The following is a 25,047-nucleotide window of genomic DNA, read 5'->3' as shown; positions in this document are numbered from 1 at the left end:
AGCAGGTAATTTTGCTTGGGAGTTTTGTGATGACTTCTTTTTGTAGTAATCTTAATTTTCAAAAAAATCCCTGTGTCTAATATTGAAAGACAGCCTACAGCATGCTATCCAGACCGCCCCCTCCTCCAGCTTCACTAAAGTGAGTATTATGTATGCAACCTCTCCTCTCTCTCACCACCTCTGACCTCTGACAGCAATATTTATTTTCGTTATTGGTTTGTCTGTTTTTCCACCTTTTTTTTGAGGGTTAAGCTCTAATACCCATACATGGTATTGGGTAGGAATGCAGATTTCCCCTGGTAAATTACTGGGAAAGGAGGATCTTAGGTTTTGTCCTCTGCGGCTTGATGTCAAGGGATTCCTATGAGCTCATACAAATGCACATCGTAAGTTAGTCCAGTTCCCAGGCAGTACTGTTTTTTTTTAAAAGAGCCACTGTTGGGTGTCATGTCACAAGAAGGGGTCAAAATCCCCTTCTTATTTACAATGTAAAGTAAAGCCAGTGAGCTGGGGATCTGCTGTGAGGAAAACAACTGTGTTGCTTTGTGTTTTGAAACTAATGCTTTTCTTACTGACTTCTGTCCGATATGCTGCTAAGCCTCGTGGGATAGAATTTGGTCACTGCATGAAGTACAGTGCAGCATGAGATTATCTGGTCAGAAATCCCACTTGCTAACATTGTTTGTCATGGGACTCATTTCATTTCCTGTTGCCTGACACTGGTGGCAGAAGAGTGAGGACTACGGTGACGCTGGCTAAAGGTCTTGCTGCGAACTCCAGTAATATTTATATGCATGTAAAGCTTTAATAATTCGATTTGCTCTGCAACTTCCCTCCAGGTATTCTGTAGGATAACTAAAATGGGGATTGGGCCAACTATCATGTAAAAATAGTCTCTTATTTCCTTTTATACCTTCTGGAGTGAAAAGATGCACCTTAAATTGCTGCTCTTGGTATCCTCATGCCACAAAGGCATGCCTATCTGAGGAGACCTGGTTGTTAAGTCTCTGTATTCAAATAGATACATCTCGGTTGTTAGCTACTATTTAGGTGTCTTAGCCTTTGCTGTGGTCCCTAATGTACAACTACTTAAAAAGCAAGAAAAGTAGCCAAACTGATATTTAAGCATGATAGATTATAGCTTATTTATCCTGTAACTTATTACCTGCAATGAGGATAAAGCTCATTTTTACTGATGGGAAGAAGTCACATTATTTGTCATTTATATATTATTAAGGAACAACCTAACAGAAAGGGATGATGTTGCATGGCTTTTTCATAGTCATGTACATGTTTAGACCACACTACACTTGTCTAAAAGAAAAAAAGTTATCATTTTCACAGACTTTTTAAAAAAAATAGAAGTTTGGGTGGTTGTGATAGAACAATAAATGATGAGCCCTGCCAGAATTCTCTTTGAAGGTTGGTGCCAGGTCAGCTGCTTGGAGGCAGGAAAGTCTCCAATGCTTTCTGGCAGTCCTGTGCATTTGAGTCATATCAGAAGCATGCACCATTAAAGTTCAAAATGCATTACTCACACCAGGCATGTAGCTCAGGCCCCATAGGCCCAGCCAAACTTAAGTCTATGTGAATGTCAAATTTAACATATTCATAACCAGAATTTTCTTCCTCTCGCTTTTTCTTTTGTACACTCAGCAGAGAGGACCTGTTAAGGCAGAATTTCTTATCACCTGAGTTTCATGATTTAATTTAAGAACTTTCAGTTCAGCCAGCTTGGTGTTGCGTCAGACCTTTATCTTTGCTCATCTCCCCTGCACTGGAGCTGCACCAGCTTTCCACTCTGGGCTCCATGGTGCACTAAGTCCTCCTCAGAGTGGTACAATTTTTTTCTGAGGATTTGGTTTGTTGATATGTCTTCACATTGTAAGCTGACTGCAGCCACGATGTTGTTACCTCACTGCCATGTGTCTGTCCTCTGATCCAGGCTGACTCTTCCCTCCCAGAAGAGAAAACTACCATCAACTGGGATCAGGAACAATACAATCTTTAATGTGCAGAACTTTGTGGTTATTTTCCACATCTGCATGTGCCAAGTAGATGACACAGCATTTCCAGCTTTAGCCTACTTTCCAAGGTACCTGTGATTTCATTTTGCAGTGCAATGAGGTTTCTGCTTCCTTTTTTTCCCACCATCATGCTGGGTCTAGGTGCATCTTGGTTTGCTCCCACCAGTGAGCCAGCTCCCATGACAGTCATGTTCCTCTGCTCCCCAAGGCTTTGGAGAAGGTGAGGGTCACAAACACAGCTTGCTGAAAATTTCTAGCCCCTAAGGCTCCTCCTTTATGCTTACCTTCTTTGTCTCACAGATGGATTTATCTGTAGAAATACAGAAGTCGGGCCATGCTTTTCAAAGGGACAGCCTTCCAAATTTCACAGTATTCTGAGTTAATAGCACTTCCTATTTGTAAACAACTTCAAATTAAACTGTCGACAAAGTCCAGCAGCAAACAGCAGTTATTGGATAAGTTTTACCTCTTTTCTTCTTGTCTGCAGTGAAGTCTCAGCCTGTAATAATAACATCTACATTACAGCTGCCAGAGCTGTGTTTGTGCCTAACCTTTTATCAACATGCTCTTTCTGTTATGTTTCAGGGTGTAATTAAATATTTTCAGTTTCAGGGAAAGTCTAGCTAGATCACATTTTTTGTAACTTATTTTTCCCCAGTCAAAAAGCCATAAACTATTTCAAAATATTTGATAATGCATAAAAGATTGACTAAATCTTTATTTTAATTCTGAAATTATGAAAATATCATCAGCAGATAAAATTAATCCAGAAAAGCCTATAATAAATGGAAAATAATCACAGGACATCACAGAGGTCATTAAAAGGAGGAAATGGTAATTTTCTAGGCATGTGTAGCCAGAAAATGTTTAATCTATGAACTTTCTTGTTTTGAGCCGGATGAAGCAGAGGCAAGTAGACACAAGAAAAAATACAAATGAGTTCTTTATTCTGAAGCTGACTTAGAACACTCTAAAGATAACATCAAGGATTGGAAATCCCCTGGATATGTTTTGTATTTTTTTCCAGTGAATCTCAGGATAGCAAGGGTAAGTGGATGACCACATCTGGTGTAGATTGCATTTTGGTATTCCGCTTTTGCGGGGCTGACACAGAAGTTGGAATTCATTTGTGTTCTCTTTCCCTTCCTTGACTAAAAGCAGTGTCCAGATAACTAGTCCAGATGTAGATGTTTACACTGCAAAGGTGACATGTTTGATGAGATGAATGCCACAACCTATTTCTAAGGTGATGATTCCTCTTGGAGAAAGTTAGAAAATCAGGGCAATATGCAGATTGCCTGTCTCTGCATAGCTTCCTGACTAATCAGTTTGATACTGGGCAAACCACAGAGACACACAAAACTTATGGTCACTAGTAATTCCTGAAATCAATGGGTGTTAGGCATTTAAATGCTTTTCATATCTGGATAATTAACCTCTCACTTCTTCCACTTATATGTTTGTTCTGTATAAAATTGGAGAAATAGCACTCACCTAGCTCTCCTCAGTAGTTATGAGATTAAATTAGGGTAAATAACAATAATTATTTCTATCTGCATTGAGGATGTACTCACTTGGCATTATCAAGATAACCTTGGGATCAACTGAGTCTCACTCTTAGACTCCCTTTTCATTTTTCTGAAGTCATTTTGTCTTGTTTCCTTTCAGGTACCCCATGGGATATAGAGGAATCAAAATGAAACTTGACCAAAGGGAGCCTTTAGAACCAGATGTATGTCTCTGCACTGAACAACAACGAAATACTAATGAATTACCATTCACTATCATTGCTTCATTACCATTTTCTTGGTTATTTTAACAGTGTTCTAGAAATGTGTTGGAATCCTCAAAAAATTCCCAGTTCAGGCTCAACATGTTCTCAGTGTAGAAAATTAGAACAAATTGAGATATATCAGGGTAGGGCTGTTTGGAATAAGTGTTGATGGCAAGACACTTGATGTTGTTGCCAAAAACAATGTATCCTCCACTTGCATTAATACTACATTCAAGAAAATAGGGTTTTCCTTTGTAGTCAATGGAATTGCATCAAAGATCTACCTGGCTCCATCATCAGTTTCTTTTTCTGACAAAGCAAAAGATCTGAATTTTTTTTTAAAAAACAAGAAAAAGTACTAAGTCACAATTTCCTGTACACCACTGGCTGCTGCATGGTGTGTTCATCTTCTTCGAATAATAATACACTTGATATGTACCAGGGAATTTGTATCCAGCTTACACAATGATTAATGTTATAAATTGGGGCAAATAGATGACCCACTTGTTTACTTTAAGGTTTTCAAGGTTATCAAGGGAGATGAGAATAAACTACTGTGGCATGAACAAGGAAGTGAAGTGAGAAGTTCATTTAGCTGGCTTTTATCTATTTATGTATTGTCTTGTTGACATAATCAAGGGGTTAACATACTATTTGTAGTGGAAAAACATTCATAATAAAGATAAATTGTGATCTCAGTGAGACCTGAGAAGAACCAGTAAAAAGTTATAAAATTACTAAATTCTAAGTATGTGAAAAAAAATCTCAGCAATGAAAAATACAGGAGCAAGAAACACCTTTTCTGCTAGTTTGTTTAGACACCCCTGAACTGCATCATTCCTTTTAAGTCTGTAAATTGTGAACCCATAGTGAGCTATTTGCTCACCATTCCCCTTATTCTGTTTGTTGCTCTCAGGATGCAACATCACACTTCATATTTGCCTGTATTAAAGTGTATTTGTTTTGGTGTTTTGCTCTGTCTGACTCCTCTCCCTCCTCCATATTTAGTTTTTCCAGTTTCTTGTCATGTTTGGTTTTTATCAGCAGTGACTTAATATTTTCTTCCTGGCTACAGATGAAAATGTAGAATGAGATCAAATCTGGCACTGATCTCTGCAGAAAATAACAAAGGAAGTCATGTGCTCAAGATTTCTTATTGGCAATGTATTAGTAAATACGCCTGGGCGTCAGTTCTCACTTTAATGGGCATGGGTTTTTTGCCAACAAGAGTTGCTAGATTCTTCTGTCCAAACATTCTACAATACCAAAAAAATACTTCACAGTAGTCTATGTAGTTGCTTTTGTCAACCAGGCTAGTAATTGACATCAGCAAAGCATTGAATCAGGTTTATTAAAGAAACTTTGTTTTCTAATAATTAACATAGAATTACACCGGTTATTTTCCTTCTTCTTCAAGCAACTGTTGTAGGATTTGTGGGTGTACATTGCATTCAGGAAGAAGTGATGTTACTTACTTGTATCTCATAAGAACAATGATTTCCTTTACATTATTATTTAAGGGAAATGTTAGATGCAAAACCAAGATGTTTGCTGAACATTTTCTCCCTCTATGCTTAGAATTTTATTATCTCCAGAGGACATAGTTATTACCACTGAGATTACTTAGATGATTAAAAAATCTTTATTGCCTTTAATTTTGTTAGCTTCTGATTTTCCCTCCATGTGAGTGCAACTCAGACTTTGGAAGATAAACAAAATGTTCCTAAAGTCATCCTTGTATCAATGTTCATGTTCTGTTTTTATAAAGTAGAATTCTTTTGAAAAGGTCTAACCACTTTACACAGTCCATCAACCTTCAGTTCTGAACTGTAAAAAATTTTTACTTCAGACAAAAATTGACTTAGGGAGATAACCTGCAGTATAAAGGCTCTCCAGTGTCATTGACCTTTAGTAGCCCCTGTGTACCCGTCTAATCTGCAAGAAAAATAAGCAAAGTCAAACCCTTGAAAAAGTTTCATGCTAGGAACATTTTTTACCTACTCTCTGCTCAAACCTGTAAACCACCCTATATTCCAGCATCTGATGATAGACTTCAACGAGTTTCAGTCCCTGTGTGTGGGAGAGATGTGTTCTTGCTGTAAACAAGTCAGATGTCAAAAGAACAAATGAATGACACACAGGATGCTGTGTTAGAGTTTGACCATCAAGTTTTGGCATTATGTGGCAATGCAAAAAGTTCCTACTCCTACATGTCTACACCATCCACTCAGCTCTGCTGCTATACTCTGGCTACTGAGCTGCTCCAGCACAGCTGAGGAAAGGTCCTTTTTGTCCCTCAGTCTGGAAAATGTGATGTTCTTTATTTTTAATTCTACACAATTGCTGTATTATTTAAATCTATGCAATTGCAGGGCTAGGCAAAACTGCTAACACAATAATAAATAAGAGGAAACAGTGTGATATTGGTTTTCTCCATCAGGTCACTGAAAATTTTCAAGAGAATAGCAATAATTTTTAAAAAATGTAATTCATAAATTTGTGCTAAGATTTTACACAAGCACACAAGCCAAAGAACATAGGAATATATTTGCTATCGGAATAAAAAGTTCCATGTAAGTGAGAATTAAATAGCTCTTGGATTAGCTTCTATTCGGGGGAGGAAAGTTTATAAAGAAACAAGATATTTTTACTTTTCTGACTAAAAGAAATGAAAAATGTCTAATTTACAGTAGACCAACAAACATCAGCCTCTGTGCTATGGAGTGTTCCATGGTGACTAGAAGTCAGCATAACCACACCAGCACATGTCTGTGCTTGCTGACTCCTGGGGCAGATTGCTGTGTCTCCCAAGCTTCTTTGTAAGCCAGCTCAGCACAGATTCAGGCTGTGTTCAGATGTCGTGTGTCCCATCAGCAGTCCTTGCCTGGCACAATACCACAAACTAGCTTGGAAGGGGGAAGGGAACAGAACCAAGCTTGCCAGTGATAAGTGATGGTATAGCGTGCCAAAACTTGAGGAAAGGAGCACTAATGGGACTTCTCAATATGCTTCAGGAGGTATTGGCTACAATGTACCACACCCGAAATGTTTGTACACCAGTGTCCAGCACAAGAAACAAAGAAGAGGAGCTCAAAGCTTTGGCTCAGTCTCAGAGATTTGACATCATTGGCATAAGTGAAACCTGGTGGGATGAGACCTGTGACTGGAGTGTCCTGTTGGATGGTTACAAGGATAGACATGGTTAGGAGGGATAGGCAGGGCGGAAGAGGTGATAAGGCGGCGCTCTATGTATCAGGAGGGTTAGAACATATAGAGCTCATAGTTGGCAATGCCACAGTTGAGAGCCTCTGGATAAGAATCAAGGGGCAGACAAATAATGCAGATGTCATCATAGGAGTCTACTATAGACTTCCCGGCCAGGACAATGATGCCAACAACTTATTCTTTGAGAAACTAAGAGATATTTTCAAGTCAACTGCCCTTGTCCTTATGGGGCACTTTAACTTGCCAGCAATTAACTGGGAGCATCGCACATCTGGTACAACCTGGGTGAAAAGATTCCTCAAAAGCCTGGATGACAACTTTATGGAACAAGTCCTAAGGGAGACGACTCAGAAAGATGCTCTCCTTGTTCTGCTGCTTGTCAACAAAGATCTCATGAGCAAAGTGGAGATTGGCGGCTGTCTTGGCCACAGTGCCACAAAGTGATCGAGTTTAAAATCTCTGTTGATAGGAGGAAAAGTGCCAGCAAAACCTCAACTCTGGACATGAGGAGAGCAGACTTCAGGCTCCTCAGGGAATTAGTAAGCAAGTTCCCCTGGGAAAATGCTTTTGCAGGTGGTGGGGTCCATCAATGCTGATCACCTTTCAAACATCATCTCCTAAGGGCACAGCAGCAGGCAATTCCCAAACGTCAGAAGTCAAGCAGGTGAGGCAGAAGGCCATATTGGCTGAACAGTAATCTTCTCTTGGAAATAAGGCAAAAAAAGGAAAGGTGTATGCCCAGTAGAAACAAGGTCAAGTGACATGGGAGGAATTCAGAGATGCTGCTTGCTGCTGTAGCCAAAGCTCAACTGGAGTTGAAGCAGGCCAGAAATGTGGGGGACAATAAAAAGAGTTTTTTAAAATACATTAATAGCAATAGGCAGTATAGAAATATCATTGGCCTGGTACAGGATGAGGATGGTCACCTCACAAACAGAGACAGAGACAAGGCACAGGTGTTTAACACTTTCTTTGCCTTTGTCTTCAAACACAGATGAGGGATCAAGGGGGTCTCAGTGCCCTGAGCTGGAGGACTATGACTGGGAGAATGATCAACTCCCAGTGGACCCTGAAACTGTGCAGGATCTTCTGCTCTAGCTGGATACCTACAAATCTATGGGGCCTGATGGGATTCTTCCCAGAATCCTCAAAGAACTAGCTGATGTCATCACAAAACCTCTCAATGATTTTTAAGCAGTCTTGGAAATCTGGAGAGGTCACTGACTGGAAACTGGTAAACACTGTCTCAGTTTTCAAGAGGGGCAAGAAGGAGGACCCTGGAAACTACAGGCCTGTCAGTCTCACTTTCAGTGCCTGGTAAAGTTATGGAGAAGACTATTCCAGGAAGTACTGAAAAACACCTGAAAGACAACACAGTCATTGGTCACAGCCAACACAGCTTCATGAGAGAAAAGTCCTGTTTATCCACCTAGCTGATCAAGGGAAGCCAGTTGATGTAATATTTTTGGATTTCAGTAAAGCTTTCAATACTGTCTCTCACAGGATCCTTCTGGACAAAATGTCCAGCACACAGCTGGATAAACAGATCATGTGGTGGGTGAGCAATTGGCTGAGGGTCAAGCACAGAGGGTAATAGTGAATGGGATGACATTAGACTGGGAACCTGTCACTAGTGGGGTTCCACGGGGCTCCATTTCAGGCCCTGTGCTCTTCATCATCTTCATAAACAACTTGGTCGCAGGACTAGAAGGAATACTAAGCAAGTTTGCAGATGATGCAAAACTGGGAGGAGCTGTTGATTCCCTCAAAGGCAGGGAGACCCTGCAGAGAGACCTCGACTGGGCAATCACTAACCATATGACTTTTAACAAGGGAAAATTATGCACTTGGGATGGGACAACCCTGGATATACATACAGACTGGGGAATGAGACGTTGGAAAGCAGTACCATGGAAAGGAACCTGGGAGTCCTGGTAGATGGCAAGTTAAATGTGAGTCAGCAGTGCCCTGGCAGTCAGGAGGGTCAACTGTGTCCTGGGAAGCATCAGGCAAAGCATCACCAACTGGTCAAAGGAAGTGATTGTCCTGCTCTGCTCTGCACTGGTGCAGCCTTACCTTGAACATTGTGTGCAGTTTTGGGCACCACGATATAAGATACTCAGCTATTAGAGAGTGTCCAAAAGAGGGTAATGAAGGGCCTTGAGGGGAAGCTGTATGAGGAGCGGCTGAAGTCCCTTGGTCTGTTCAGCCTGGAGAAGACTGAGGGGAGACCTTATTGCAGCATACAACTTCCTCATGAGGGGAAGAGGAGGGGCAGGCACTGCTCTCTTCTGTGTGGTGACCAGTGACAGGACCCGAAAGAATGGCCTGAAGTTGTGTCAGGGGAAGTTTAGGTTGGATATTAGAAAAAGGTTCTTCACCTAGAGGGTAGCTGGGGACTGGAACAGGCTCCCAGCAACAAGCTTGATCATAGCACCAAGCCTGACAGAGTTCAAGAAGCATTTGGATGATACTCTCAGGCACATGATGTGACTCTGGGGGATGGTCCTGTGTAGGGTTTAGAGTTGGACTCAATGATTCTTGTCCATCTCTTCCAACTCAGCATGTTCTGAGATTCTGTGATTCTGTGAATATTACTGAAAGGCTGGATAAAAGGACAGGGTATATTTGCACTGTACCTTGCTTTGTTCCATAATAAACTTAAGTTACTTAACCAAAAGAACTCAGTGACAGGAAAAGGAAGTCTTGCTTACAACATTATTTATCTTGTCACCAGAACTAAGTCTATCACATAAAGATAATAACTACAATTAAAAACCCATCTTTTCACTGAATAACAATGAGAAACAGGAAAAGATAAGTCACACCACACTCAGAAACTTCTCTTGCAAGTGATTTTTTCCCAACCTTCAAATCATTTTTGCCCTCCTATTTCTAGCTTAATCAAAGACCATGTGAAAATCTTAATAAAAAAAATTCACCTTTAAATACTCACGCAGACTGGACAAGTCTGCCTCTATGCTCACCGGCAGTGCAGTGCATGGACTCATCTCAGCCAAGGGCCTCCCCTTGTCCCATCTCCTCTGCCCCTCCAGGCATGAAGCGGTGGGCAGGGTGCTGTACCACCAGACCACACCACAGCTTCTCTACTACTTCTGCTTGAATCCTCTCCAGAGGAATATTAGTACAAAAGCATATTCAAATTCATTTGATCAATACCCACTTGAGTGTAATGAGGGATTATTTCAACAGATGTTCACTACTTTTCCCCTGGGTATTAAGTACACATACTCCACCCCACCTCTTGTCAGTGAGACACAGGGGAAACTAGCCATAGTAACAGCTTATCTGCACAGATTTCATGTGGTTTGTCATCACAATACAGGGTTTGGTAGACTGTGAAGTTATTTTGCTAAACTAAGTGGTTTATTCTGACTTCAGTTACACAATTTTTTTTTGTTCAAAGTCTAGGATTTATACATATGTGTGTTTTAGAAACAATTTTGACCAACTTTTAGATGATATCTCTCCTCTCTAAAACCTCACTACTGTAAAATCCGTTGGAAAAAAAAAAAAGTTGGAAGTATATAATGATTCATGCAATCTCTTCCTTTCCCATGTGAAAGTAGTTCTAGTTCCTCAGACACTTTAGCTAGGTGTTTTTCACAAATGTCTATATACCTTAGGTGGAAACGTTCATACATAAGTCTCAGTTATTCTTTATTTCAGTTCATGATGAGTTGTTTTAAACATAGCTCTTATCTCCAGCTACATCTCTCCAAGCAACAGGAAAATATTGTCATATTTTTTCAAAACGTCACAGGTACTTTCATACATTTCAAAATTAATTGTGGCCAGAAGATGTTAGATGGGAAGCAGGCCTTTAGCTGGAGCAGCACATCCTGCACACTCATCTCATGTCCGCAAATGATGCCTTCAGTTCCCACAGCTCCACCATCTTCCAGGGGCTGGGGGATCTCCACAGCTTTGCTGCATGTTTTGGTCTCCCATCTGCTCAGGTGTCCCCATGTCTCCATGTCCATGCTTTCCAGTGGCAGAGGCTGGGTGCTGCCTGCCCATGTCAGGACAGGGCTGGGTGTGACCAGACTGCCAGCCCAGGCATCAGGGCAGTGCCTGTGGTCAGCACAGCTGCTGTCGTGCAGTGAGAGTGCTGTCACACTGACAGCTAAAAAGAGTTTCCTTGTGGGCAGATTCTTCTTCCCAGTTCCTCTACTAGCCATTTTTTGCCTCCCCCTTGCTTGTCACAGCCTCCTCCTGCCTGCCTGCTGCATTTCACCTTCCCCTCTGCAAACATGCACGTTGCTCCGTGACCATGCACCATCCCAGTCTGCTTCAAATGCCTGGCTTTCCAGCATACAATTAATGCCAGCCTACCCCAGCCGCTCTGGGGACCCCACAGCACTTCACGGTGGTTGCCCATCTCTGCTACCTCTCAGTGCTTCTCTCCCTCCTTAAGGTGTGGCATCAAGAGTGGAGAAGTGTTTGCTTTTGTTCTAGGAGGTTATTTGAGGCTGTCTGCTGCATAATTAAGAAATATTTCCACCAAGTGATTAGCAGCCTACCCAGTTGGGAGTATCTTTTATTCACCCTGTGCTTGGGAGCACACCCAGGCTTTTGCTTTGTGCTGAGCTATTTGCACTTTTTCCCTGAAGTTCTTTTCAGTGGAAAAGGCTGAAGATGTACTCATCTTCTGGGAAGGTCCCAGGAACAGTTGGCCCCAGGTGAGCTGCATCCATCCCCTGCCCCCACATGGGACAGAGAGAAGGGGCTCCACCTGAGCTGGGTAAGGCAGGGCTGGCCCTTGCACTGTCTGGCTGCAGTGTCAGACTGTCTGTGTTTCAGAGAATATGATTTGAGTGTGCAATTTCACCTTGCCTCTTGCTAGCCAGAACCACCACACTGCAGCCTCGCTGGCACAAGATGAGGTTTTCCTTGTAAAAAAAGCATGGGACAATACTACCTCAATGGGCAATGAAAAAAAATTTCTAGACTCCCAAGAGAAACAATCTAGTCATCTGTAATCCTCTACAGACATGTATACCTACGTCTTCTGAGGCATCATCTTCCCAGAGGCATTCAGGTGCTCTCTCTCCCTCTTCACTTAGACCGACAGGCAGTGTGCTTGCACATGCCCCATGGAGCCAGCAGCCCACACGTGTCCTTCGAGAGTTGCTGTGCTCTACTTATGGGATCAAGGCTAAAAATGGCACAAGAGCTTGGGAGAATTATTCTCTGAAGAACCACTTCCTGCCGTTTAACTATGCTTTTATTTTTGCCCTTTTTTTTTTTTCTTTTTTGGCTTAAGAAGTAACATAGCCACTATTTGTAAATGTTTCCTCCCTCTTCAATAATTTTCTCCGTCTTTCCAGTGACTGTTGAAGGCAGAGGAAAACACCACAGGCTTCAGTAGCAGTCATGCATTATAGAGTTCCACAAAATATTCAAATATCACAGCAAGGAGCAAGATATAGCAATGTGGACTACAGCTTACTCTTCAGAGCTTTGTCAGAGATTTGACTCGTGTTTCTTTCTAAAAGCAGAAAAGCTGCACTTTATATGAATCATATAAACAACCCATACTTGCCTGAGCACTTTATTTATGGGACTGCATTGTAGTCAGCTTGAAGGAGGCAGTCAGTCAGTGACAGTTTTCCCAGTCAGAGATGTCACTTGGAGGTTCTCAGATTCAAACCCATCACTCTGAGGGCTGGGTTACCAGCACAGCAGAGGAAGGCATGTTTACCCAAGCATTCTCATTCATTGATTAGAATTGCAAAAGGAGAAGATCAGAGAGGAACCTCTTTTCTTCTTAAAGTTCATGCAAATTTCAGTGTTGAGACTGAAAGTTACCCAAACAGCTATTAATACTGCTACCGTACTCACAAGCCAGGCAAGATGCTGCCTGTCAAGACACCTCAGTTCTTCCATAAAAATCCTAGAAAATCCCACTGCCACACACTACTTCTCTACCTGCATTTTTTACAACTTGACATCCTTTTCTGAGGAAGGTGTCATCTTCACCGTCTCAGAGAAAACCATACAGAATTGGCATGGCTTTACTTGCAGTTTGAAGCCTTCCATTGCCATCCCTTAAATGCTTTCAATGCTTCAATTTTTGGGTTGTTTTTTTTAATAGCATTCCTAGTAACACTGCTCTGCATAACATTTTCATACACTAGATCAGGTGTTTGAGATATTCTGTATAAATGTATATTATATATACATACCTAATCCTATCTCAGTGCTGGTGCAGCATCATCTCTTGAAGGTACAATGTTTCTGTAAGCAAAGGTGACAGACAGAGCAAGGCTCATAGCTGACAAGCTCTAAAGAGAGGCTCGTAATCACAACTCACTTTCTATTTGGCATCACAATGGGCAGTTTCATCAAGGACTGACTAAACAGGAATGCAAGATTAGCTTTAAGATCTGCTAAGAAATCCATCATTTCCCCATTTTAGAAGGCTGAAACCATGTGTTTTCTCCAAATTTACGTGAGTCCTGGTCCTGTTATTAGAAACAACAAACAGAACTCAGAAGAATTACCAGCAATTGAGAGAAATGGAGAAAAAGTTAATAAATAAATCATCACTCAGTATAAGAAAAGTCTCTAGAGTATGCTTGTGTAACTCTTTATTTGCATACTTTCAAATTTATACTAATTTCTATTGGCATGACTAATAAAAAAATGTTTAAAAGGGTTTTGCACAATTTTAATTAAATTTTGTTAATTGGTAGTTACCACTTTCACATGATATACCCTGGAGAAAGAGCCTTCCTTTTACTAAAAGACTAAGATGAAGGTAAAATATTGATTAAACCACTTCAGCCTCATATAAATCTCATCTCAGACACTTTCAGCTGACCACAGTAGTTTTATTTTTAATATTGTGGCTAATAATCTAAATTCAAATCTCACTGCTGGAACAGGGGAAAAGTGTAGAAAGAACATTATCCTTTTCAGCTGAGAATTTGCAAGATGATTGTCATAGTCAATGTCCTAGTTAGAATAGCTGGGACCAGTTCATCACTGGATGGGTGTAACCCAAAACTGTGTATTCTATAGCCTTCCATGCCATTTCCCAGAAACTGTTATCAATAGACCATTTACACCCTCTGCCCAGAGCAGCCTGACTCCTCAGGCTACAAACTAGGTGCTAAGAGGCTGTGAGATAGGAGGGTGTTTTTGTCCTCTCGCCCATTGGGGAACCCCTCCCCCCCCCCGCCCTGAGGGAAGTACTGGGCATTCCTGCCTGAACTGGAGAATATATAATCTTGGAGTCTTGGAACTTTTTTAACCACTCGTGGGATCCAGAGGAAGACTGCAGACCACTGCTCTCAACCAGACTGCAGACGACCACTCTCGACTGGACTGCAACCATCACTTTTCAACCAGACTGCAACCATCACTCTCGACCAGACTGCAATCACCACTCTTGACCAGACTGCAACAGCATTCTCACCAGCAGGTTTTCCCCTCTCCTTTTCCTTTGGACTCAGGGAGCCCAACAAACACCACTCTGTTCATGCCCCAGGGTGCTGGGTTATACATTTGGGTTTTGTGGGTTAAAATCAATTGTTTGTCTGTATAATTGCACTTATTGTATTATTTTATTAAATTGTTATTCTGACTTATAAACTCTCTTTTGAGTTGGGTTCATTTCCCCTGCCAGTTTACCTTTGAACCAGCACAGTCAACAAGATACACCAATCCCTCCTTGTGGGTAGGTTATTTCAGTAGCTACTGCCTGACCTGTCTGCCATTCTCCATCACTCTTTCTTCTTAACTGCAGCAGTGCATATCAGAATCCCCACGAGTGACAGTAACCAGGAAGTCAGCCTTGCTGGGCAGAAAAATTTTTGGTGCCACAGTATTCTTCCAGAAAACCCCAGTGGTTAACCCAGGGCTTTATTGAGTGCTTACATTTCACTGTTTTATGTAAAGAAATAGGAATCTATTTAAAAGATTTTATCAGACACAGATACAGAAGCAAAGCTTTCCTATCACTGGGCACTCATTATAATGCTTGGCAATTGGGACACAGCATTGCTTCAGCTCAGGCAGAACTGCCTTTAACTTTGGCTCCTCTCTTAAGATGAACCCAAAAATTTCACATTTTAAATGTGCAAAAACCTGTTAAAGTCTTTCTATTAAAAACATAATAATAATTACTCTTCTTTTTCTAATCTATGTAGAAATTAAAAAGCTGGTTTACAAGGAAAAAAAAATCCTTAAAGCAGGTAATTTAGTTGCCTGGCCGGAAATGCTTTTTAAAAGAATTTGATTTCTAAATGGTAATAGAAACAAACCAATGTTTAATACACAATGTTTCTTTCTCTATGAGTGTTATACTTCCTTTATGGAATGGATCAATGTTTTCAAATATGGCAGACTAAAGCTAAGTATGTATATCCATGCATACGTCACCTCTGAAAATGCAAAATTAGCATTTATTTCCCTCAAAGAAGATGACTGCACTTATGTAAAAGAGTAAAAATGGATGTTACAGGGCATAGAAATCCTCATTGGCTAAGACATTGGCACCTCTGCTTTCACACACACACACAGAGTAGATATGAGGAGCCGGAGAAGCACTTAAAAGAGAGGAAAGTATTTTCTGTTAGTTCTTGACAAATGAAATGGCAGATGAGAAAAGTTTCAGAGGATGGTAGATGGCAGCACTTTGCTGCAGTCAAGTAGCATACTGGAGGTTTTATCCTCACTCTGTTGTCCAGGGACACTGTGTTACTATTATGCCTGGAGTGCATTAGAGTTGAACGGGACTGTTGTAATTTATGACCTGCTCTGGGAGGCATGACCTGGCAGTCACCACCTGACAGTCACCACCTGACAGTCACCACCTGACAGTCACCTCCTCTGCCCTGGGGTGCTGTGCCCCTTGTTGTGCTTGTGATTGGCTCAAAGCAGTGTGGACATACTGCCAAGCCACTGGGAACTATTGAAATAACTCACCTGTAGGCAGCTCACCTATACAGTAGGCACACAATTTCCTTTTCATCAGTCTTAACTTTCTACCTGCCTGATTGACTGAAATCATTGCATCATTTCAAGTTTTGTTGCAGATATTTTATGTTCTTACTAAGTACGGACAACATAACTGGATTAAAGTTTTACTTTCCAGGTTGCAGTGGCCAGAGATCTCTTGCTACTGACTTCCACTGTAAGCCTAACTGACCACAGCAACAATTTTGCTGTTGACAGAATTATTTTGTTTCATTTCTCCAAGAACAAAAGCTTGCTGCGAATCTCTAAGCGTGAGTCATTAGTATGCTCTTGAGAAGTTTTTGGAAGCACTCCTAAGCTATTTTAACCTTGATTTGGCATGAGGTGAGACAAGCCATGGTCAATTTTGGGGAAGAAGTGTTCCAACAGCAATGCAGACATAGCCAGTGAAATAATACTGCATTCCCAGATTTCACAGGAGCTAGTATGGATGCACCAACTACATCCACATTGCAGGCCTTTCCCTTCTTTGCCTCAGTGTCCACTTGAGGTCTGGTCTCAAATAATACCCAGTGAACAAATTGCTTTGGCAGCTTTGACAAGACCCCTCCATCACACTAATGAACTCCATAATGTCTTTATCAGATGTATCCCGTGGGTCTTCAAGGCTGCTCAGACAAGTGGCCTTACCCACAGCTGCCTTTTCTGTCATTGTAGCATACAAAACTGAGGAATGCAGAGCAAAGAAACAGCCAGATCTACAGAGCTTCTGTACATGAGTCTGGCCTGATGTTTTATGACTAGGGCTGTGAATCTAGGACTAGAGATAGCAAAAGATGCAAGCCAGTCACCCCTTGATACATGGCAGATTGGTAAAGCTGACACTGATCAACATGGGATTACTGAGATAAAATAGAAAAAATTTTTTTGTTTACTTATGTCCACAGAAGTGCAATAGAAAAACATGGACAACCATCTTTGACTTAGGATTCGGGACACAAGTCTAGCTTTAGCACTGTAGAGCCATGATTAAAAAGTATTCTTGGTCACTGTCTGCTAAAGCATACAGACAGGGGATCCTATGAGAGACAAAAAAGGCACCTCTTAGCTATCAGCTAATCAATGGGGCCTCTCTAACAGATGCCATGTCCAACAGCTCCCTTGCTCTGTTGGCAATGATGGATGAACACCCCATCAACTCAGGACCATCACCAGCAAGTAATGGTCAACCAGCGGCTGCAGGGAACCTTCCCATTGGCCTGGACCATGCTTCCTACAAGCTCCACAGCTAGCTCCTGTTGGCATGACGCTTGGAGCTCCGGCTCTGTGTGCCATGACTTTGCCAAGCTTTCATAAGAGCCTAGGGTTGGCAGATTAGCATTTCTGCACACCCACTCAGAGGCATTGAAGAAAGTCCAGATGTGCCCAGGCTGTTCCTATGGCAGTAGAAATGCCAGAAGCCCTTTCCAGTGCACCCAAGGGCAGGCCCTTCAAAATTAATAATTGAAAGAACGCTCAAAGCCAAGTAGACACACTAGGTATTTCTTTTCCGTGATTTCTAGTGGGAGGAGAGACTGAGGAGGAGGTAAAAATGAGGGAGAAGCAGCAGAGGGAACATCAAGGTCAGAGAAAGGAGGAAGAGATGCTCCATGTGGGAGCCCACGCGGCTGGCCAGCAGCCCATGAGGGACCCACACTGGAGCAGATGAATATTCCTGAAGGACTTCAGATTGTAGAAAGCCCATATCAAAGCAGATTTTTCCTAACAGCAACTGCAGTTCATGGGCAATTCACAGTGGAGCAGAGAAAGTGTGAGGAGGAAGGATTGGCAGAGAGAAATCACTATATACTCACCATATCCGCCCATGCCACCCTGTACCACTTGGAGCGGGTAGAAGAGTCTGGATTGAAGGAATTGGGTTGAACCTGGAAAAGTGGGGAGGAAGAGTGTTGCTTTAATATTCTTCTTTTCCCAAATCTATTTTAATTGGCAATAAATTACACCGATTTCCCCCAAGGAGCCTGTGTTGCCCATAACAGCAATTGGCAAGCAATGTTTCTGTCTTTATCCTGGCCTATGATCTTTCTCATCCTCTTTTCTCCCTGTGTCCTACAGCAGAAGGAGGGCAGGGAGGAGGGAGTGAGCAGCTGGGTGGGCATTTGGCTGTTAGCCAAGATTAACCACCATAGCTTTCTTTTGGCATCCAAGGACTTCTCCTTTGTGGGAAGCAGCAGAGGTGTCCTACTTTTGCCTTACCCTTCCTCTGCCACCCAGAAGTATGGCTGGCACAGCCATCGACTGACCAGTGCTCCATATCTGGGACTTCTAGCGGCATCTCGGACTGAGTCAGGGGTGTCTCCCCAAGGTCCTGACAGGAAATATCATCCTTGGCCTCTGTTAGAATTAGGCTCTGTCTAGTGCTAGAGGACAGCTCAGGACCTACATGTTCAGGATCCATGCTGACCAAGCTGTCTTGCTCAAGCTGGTTTTGTGAAGAGCTATGACAAAACTCTGCATGGCACTGCACCCTACATTCCTCCTTGTCTGGGGTAGTAGCCCAACCACTAATACACAGAATAACCAAGATTGCTAACATAGCCAATAATCTTATCAGGGTGGGTTGTCCTACCTCTTTGGCCTGTCCACATAAATTTGACCATAAAAAGGCTAATTGAACTTATAAAAATAATACTGCATCTATAATACAGATTATAGCAGAAAAATGAGGTATGCGCAGCCTTTTGTTACTGAATACAGCCATCTAGTGGTTAATTTTTGTTTAGTTTTCAAAAGAGAACTGCTGACAAGAGACCAAGAGAACAAGGGTGCACAAGTAAGAAAATTTCCTTCCTCCTTGTACATCACGTAGAATTACCCTTGAGGTCTTGGCCCTCTTGGCTACTTGGCCATCTCAACTTCTTGTTACTTGTAGGTTTTCTAAAAAGGAGCCATAGTAAGGTCTGAGCACTGAGCACTCAGCGCTATTAGATGGGGTAATACCTGACAGAAATGGCAACAGTTCTATTGCTCCTTGCATTAATTCAGTGTTTATGTGATTACATATCTATAAAAATCCCATACCTTAAACAAACACTTAACATCTTGGTGTACTTTTTATCCTTTCCTTTTACACATAACCAGGACGTTTCCTAAATAAAATATTTTGTTACTTATTTTCTGAAAAAAATCCCAGGCTATTTTAGCATTTCCATTACCATTTCAGAGGAATGCTGATTCAGGAGTCTTAAAGAAATGCATGAAAACAGAAATAAAAAAGAACACAAGTATGTAACAGTTTTATTTCATATCACTTGCTTCACACATCCTAAACAGGCTGTGTGGGAATACTTACAATGTAGATAATAGTCAAATAATGAAATAATAAAAAGAAATTGTAGTAGAAACTGCAGAAATGTCTAACAGTAATCTAATTCATATCACCAGCTGAATACTAGAAAAGCTTGCTGGTAGGTCTGAGTAGAAGCTTCTAATTCCTGTTAAATTACTATCACAAGGTAATAAAATTCAACTATTTTTCTACAACTTATCACTTCCCCTTTCAAGAGGATGTCAGCTGGTCCCTGATGTGGGACAGGTACCAACCACACACACCAATCACTCTCCCCTGCACTCAGGAAACATTCATCCATGCATCACGCAGAGGATGGAAACATGGGAAACAGGTTTATTGCAGCAAAAGAAAAGAAAAGGAGGTTTTGATCACTTAGGCCTATCCATAGGTCCCCCAGTTAGACGCTTACCTATGTGCTGTATGAGCTATTTAGGGGCCCCATATAGTTGTAGCTATGGGTGAAAGGAGGCAAGACTCCCAGCTGTGTCTCTTAATGCTGTTTGCTTTAACCAGGAACATGCATTACAGCCAATAAAGTGTCAATAATAAAATTAAACAGTATAACCTTTAGCACCTATGTTTGTATTCTCATACTAATGGATTTTGCTCTACTTTGTGTGGCAATCTGTCTACAGAAACAAACCAGCATTTTAATACAAAATACATTCAAATGAGTCAAATCCTTCTTTAGCAGGTGACAGCCACATTATGAAGGCAAGTGGAGCAGAGAAAGTGTGAGGAGGCACACGTTATTAACATAGGAGAACTGGAATCACATCAGCACTTTATTTCACTGTTAGGCTTTGCTTTGACTGTGACTGAGTGTGAATATTATTACTGCAGTGGGCTGGTCCTCCTGAGCTCCCCGTTTGAGCTCACACACTCACAGGCCAGGCATGTTTCTGCCCCCCATAACCTCACAGCCCAGGGATTCAGCTGCCTGCAAGCCAAGGCCCAGGTTTGGAAGGCAAGATTGCATGACTTTGGTGCAACTTTAGTGAGGAGCTGTGGGGTAAATAAGCTGTGGGGGATACTGAAGCTAAAGTTGTACCACATAAGAGAAGTAAAAGCAAAGACAGGAGTAAAGGTGTTCAGGCAAGATTAACTCCTAACAAGAGGACTCAAGTGACAAGTGGCAATTTGAAGCAGTATAAACCCCTAAGAAATAAAGTAGAGAGTCAAAATGGCTCAATAAGACCAAAAATCAGCCTGTTCCAAGGTCTAATGGAGGCTGCTACATCCCCTTGGCACCGAGAGTTGCCAGGCCAACAGGGACACGTCACAAGTCTGCATCCCAAAATACAGTCCAGTAGCACATTAGCCCCAGCAATCTTCTGTGTATTTTAGTCACTAGGTTATCACTGTATACTCATAAAGTTGTGCATAATCTGCTTACAAAACTTTTAGGCAAAATAGATGACTAAGAAAAAGCAAACCAGTGAAGAGATAGTTACAAATCATACTGAACTGAGAACATCCTACCATTCTACTAAGGATGTAATATTGATACTGCATGATCTTTGCATCAGGATTTCCAGTAAGAAGGAAGGGTTCAGGGCCTTCCTGATGAACATTCTTTTATTTTTGTGCTATTTGGTGTCACTGAGCTTTGGAGTATTATAGGGCTGGCTGGGAGCTGACCGCACAGATGTGTGTGTGTGTGTATGTGTGCTCAGCACCCAAAAAAAGATATGCCACAAAGCTGCAGGAGGGGTCATAGCCCACCGCTCCTCTGAGGACAAGGTTCAGCTGCAGTGGGCTTGCTGGGTTTTCTTCAATCAAGTGGAACTCTTCCCATGCAGCAAGCCTATGACATCTTCCTCATCTTAGGCAGAGGTCACCAATCCATCTGTCTGTCCCCATCTGGGGAAGACCTAGATTTAAATCCAAGGTGTTTCTGGGAGCCTGTTCCAGGTTTCATATGAGTGGTATGTGGCAATCAGAAAAGGCAGTTTCCAAGCTGCGTGAGGCAAGAAGGCAACCTAAGGTGTTGCCTGGCTGCTGCTAATTCCTTCTTTTAGGCAGATGAGGAAGGTGAAGCTGGGCTTGCCGGCAGTCGCTCAGGAGCCCCGTGGATGCTAGAAGGAGGGCGGCTCCGCCCACGCCCATCGTGCCGCAGGCGAGGGAGCTCCTTCCCCCCGGCCTCAGGCCCTGCCGGTCGGCTCTGCACCAGGAGCCTCCCGGCCGGTCCCCTCGTGCCGTTTAACACCTCACAGAGAAGCGAAAAACTCTGCCCGCTCCCCTACGGCCGTGGGAAAGCCCCAGCCCGGGACGAGTTCTCAAAGGCCGATTGCCCAAAGCGGAAAGGTATCCGTCGGCCTTTGTTCTGCCTTTCCCTTGCATCTCAGACTCGCCCGCCCGGCGAGGCCCGGCCCTGCCCACCCCTGCCCCGCCCTGTCCATCCCTGCCCATCCCTGCCCATCCCTGCCCCGCCCTGCGGGTCTCGGGGAGCGCCGGGCGCGGCGCCGGTGCCGGTTCCGCTCCACCCCCGCGGCTCCTGTGCCGCCGGGCGCCGCCAGGGGGCGCGCGGGATTGGGAGACAGTCCCGGTGGGAAGAGGCGGGGAATCCCGGCGGGCGTGCAGCAGCACTCCGGGAAGCAGTTCCACTCTGCAGGGAGTGCCTGTGGTAAAGTGCTGCTTCGTCCTCGTGGCTAGAGATACGCAGACACTCTCCCTCCCTCTCCTCTTCCCCTCCCTTCTTCCCTCTCGCTCTCCCCCTCTCCTTCTCCTTCTCCTCTGCTTCTTTCCCGGGGCCACTGCAGCATTTTCTCACAAGCCCTTCCCAGGCCAGCCCTCCTTTCTGCACTGCAGCTCTCTTGTGTCTGAAAGTAAAGGTTTGCTGACTGTCATGACACTGGCTAAAGGAAACAGTCAGACTCTTGTTGGTCTTGGGACAGGACAAAATTTGCCATCTCTACATTATGGCATGGTTTAGTCTCAAAGACACCTGGTTGGCTCAGGCATTTAGGAAAAATTTCTTCATTGAAAGGGTAGTCAAGCATTGGAACTGGCTACACAGGGAAGTGCTGCAGTCGGTGTCTCTGGAAGTGTTCAAAATATGGGTAGATGTGGTGCTTAGAGACATGGTTGAGTGGCGGACTTGTCAGTGCTGGGTTAATGGTTGTACTCGATGATCTTAGAGGTTTTTTCCAACTTTAATGACACTGTGATTTTCTAATTTTTCTGTGCAGTCACTCCTAATTTTTTTAGTCCCTGGGATCTCGCTCTTTTAAAAGAAGCACCGTGTCTTTATCACCTAAAAAGAAGCAGGCATGAAACAACATAATTCCAGAGGTACCTTACAGGCTTGACGTTCAACAACGCCAAGTGCAAGGTCCCGCACATGGCTCAGGGCAATCCCAAGCACAAGTTCATGATGGGGGAAGAATGAATTGAGAGCAGCCCTGAGGAGGACGCGGGGGTGTGGGAGGATGAAAAGCTTGTGTGACCTGGCAACATGCACTTGCAGCCCAGAAAGCCAACCACAGCAAAAGCAGCATGGCCAGCAGGTCGAGGGAGGTGATTCTGCCCCTTTACTCTGCTCTCATGAGACCCCACCTGGAGTACTGCATCCAGCTCTGGGATCCCCAACATAAGAAGGGCATGGACCTGTTGGAGTGAGTTCAGACAAGGGCCGCAAAGACAATCAGAGGGCTGAAGCCCCTTTCCTATGATGACAGGGTGAGAGAGTTAGGGTTGTTCAGCCTGGAGAAGAAAAAGAAGGCTCTGGAGAGACCTTGTAGCAGCTTTGCAGTACCTAAAGGGGACCTACAAGAGAGCTGGAGAGAGACTTTTTACAAGGGCCTGTAGTGACAGGACAAGGGGGAATGGCTTCAAACTGAAAGAGGGTAGGTTTAGATTAGATATAAGGAAGAAATTCTTTACTGTGAGGGTTATGAGGCACTGGCACAGGTTGTCTAGAGAAGTTGTGGATGCTCCATCCCTGAAAGTGTTCAAGGCCTGGTTGGATGGGGCTCTGAGCAACCTGGTGTGGTGGAAGGTGTCCCTACCTATGACGGGGGGGTTGGAACTAGATGATCATTCAGATCCCTTCCAACCCACACCATTCTATGTTTCTATGATCTCACACCAAAAAAGCATGTCATTTTGCATGGCAAATCTCCCCATGGTGTCAGTCAGAATTCAGTAACTATTTCAGCAAAAGGTGAAAGTGGCATTTGCTGCAGTCTGTGACACCTTCAAAGAGCAGCTCACCACCTGAGTGCCTCACTGTGATGGGCTTGCCAGTATCACATAAGTTCACAACCTTTCAGTATATTTATACCTGCAATTTGCTCATAAATATTCTTTGAGCTTTTATATGAGAAATAATGTCGAGGACTCTAAGCTGGGAGCCTGAAGTAATTATTTCTCTAACAAACAGAATCATTAGAATTAAGTCTGGCAAGGACACTGTCCTAAAGTAGACAAAGCCTTGCATGGGGAAAAGTAATTCAAATTAATTTGGTGAATGACTGATGTATTAGGGATAAAGTTACATATTATCACGTAAGCCCTTAGGGTCACCATTTTAAGGCAAAGGAAATAATATAGTTTTTTTGCCAAATTCCACTCTGGGTGGCTTCATCCAGTCTACTGGAATTTCCCCTGTGGGTTCAACCACTGTTGTTGCTGCTAATGCAACATACAGGTACCTTTCTACTTCTACCACTGCTGTGGTGTGCTGTAGATCAGCTCCTTTATTACAACCTAGGCAGTGTGGAAAAGTAACAAAAAATATTCTTGTACAAAGGGGTGATACTGAATTCCCTTTGAAAGAAAGCTGCTATAGCAAATACATTTCTCTAAGTTTTTTCCAAAGACATGTGCAGGTACAAAATTAATCCCCAGTGCCAAATCCAGGCCACCTTGTTCCTTTCCTGAGTCTAGTCTAACTCCAGAGTTAGGGCCCTGGCGTATAGCTGACAGAAAAGTGAGATGAGGAAACAGTATTTCAGTGCAGAGTTGCAACTCTTTGTATTAATCCCTTTGATCCTGTTCTCCTTCCTGTATGGGGCGAGGCAGTGTGCTGTGAGTATGGCTCCAACAAAAGGAGGCAGAGACTAATCTCCAGTCATTGAGCCACTTTACCTTTTCTTCAGCATGTGAACATGCCTAACAAATTTGAGGAGATGTCAACTTCCACCAAGGGTAAAATCATGGGTAATTCTCTCAGTGCAGAGAAGCTTAGGAGTTGGAAATGAGGAGCTGGAGACCTGCACATGATTTCTGCTTTCTGTGCATGTGGGAAGGCAGGATGGGCAGATTGAAAGGTGCTTTCTGGCTGAAACCACTCCGATTTGGGTGGAGCAGGCTTCACACAGCTTCAACTGGCAGTTTCACTCTGTCACTAGGCCAAGAGAAGCAAATTAAACTGCCTGCAGTTGCTACGATTAGATATTAATCTCTGCCTTGATTATTATTAACTCCTTTAATGCCACACTGCCTACCAAAACCTATGTCTACTGTCATAAACATGGGTCTCTAACAGCTTACTGCCCCTCCTGCAAGCACACAAGCAGGGACTCTTCTTCCCAAGTCAATGGCTTTTGTTGTGGACTTGTCAGAAATGGTACCATCTCCTCACCCCAGGATTAGCACAGAGCTGTCTGGGGCAGAGGCAGCAGCTGGAGAAGACACCTGCTCCAGGAGAAAGGATGCATCCAATAGAGATGGAGATCTCCAAAGTGGTTCTTAAAGTGCTTTCAGAATAAAGACAGTGC

General features: G+C 43.0%; 1 long non-coding RNA gene across 1 annotated transcript; it reads left to right on the top strand.

Moving 5' to 3' along the window:
• Nucleotides 1-23,455: 23,455 nt before the first annotated feature.
• On the top strand, nt 23,456-25,047 carry LOC127473225 (uncharacterized). Its single transcript, XR_007905320.1, has 3 exons — nt 23,456-23,489; nt 24,350-24,487; nt 24,816-25,047. It is a non-coding gene; the product is annotated as an uncharacterized LOC127473225 (long non-coding RNA).

The sequence above is a fragment of the Manacus candei genome, unplaced genomic scaffold, assembly GCF_025592945.1.
Source record: "Manacus candei isolate 608988 ecotype Guabito, Panama unplaced genomic scaffold, ASM2559294v1 h1tg000034l, whole genome shotgun sequence".
Lineage (NCBI taxonomy): Eukaryota > Metazoa > Chordata > Aves > Passeriformes > Pipridae > Manacus > Manacus candei.
The sequence above is the reverse complement of the archived record's forward strand: the minus strand, read 5'-3'. Positions and strand labels throughout refer to the sequence as shown.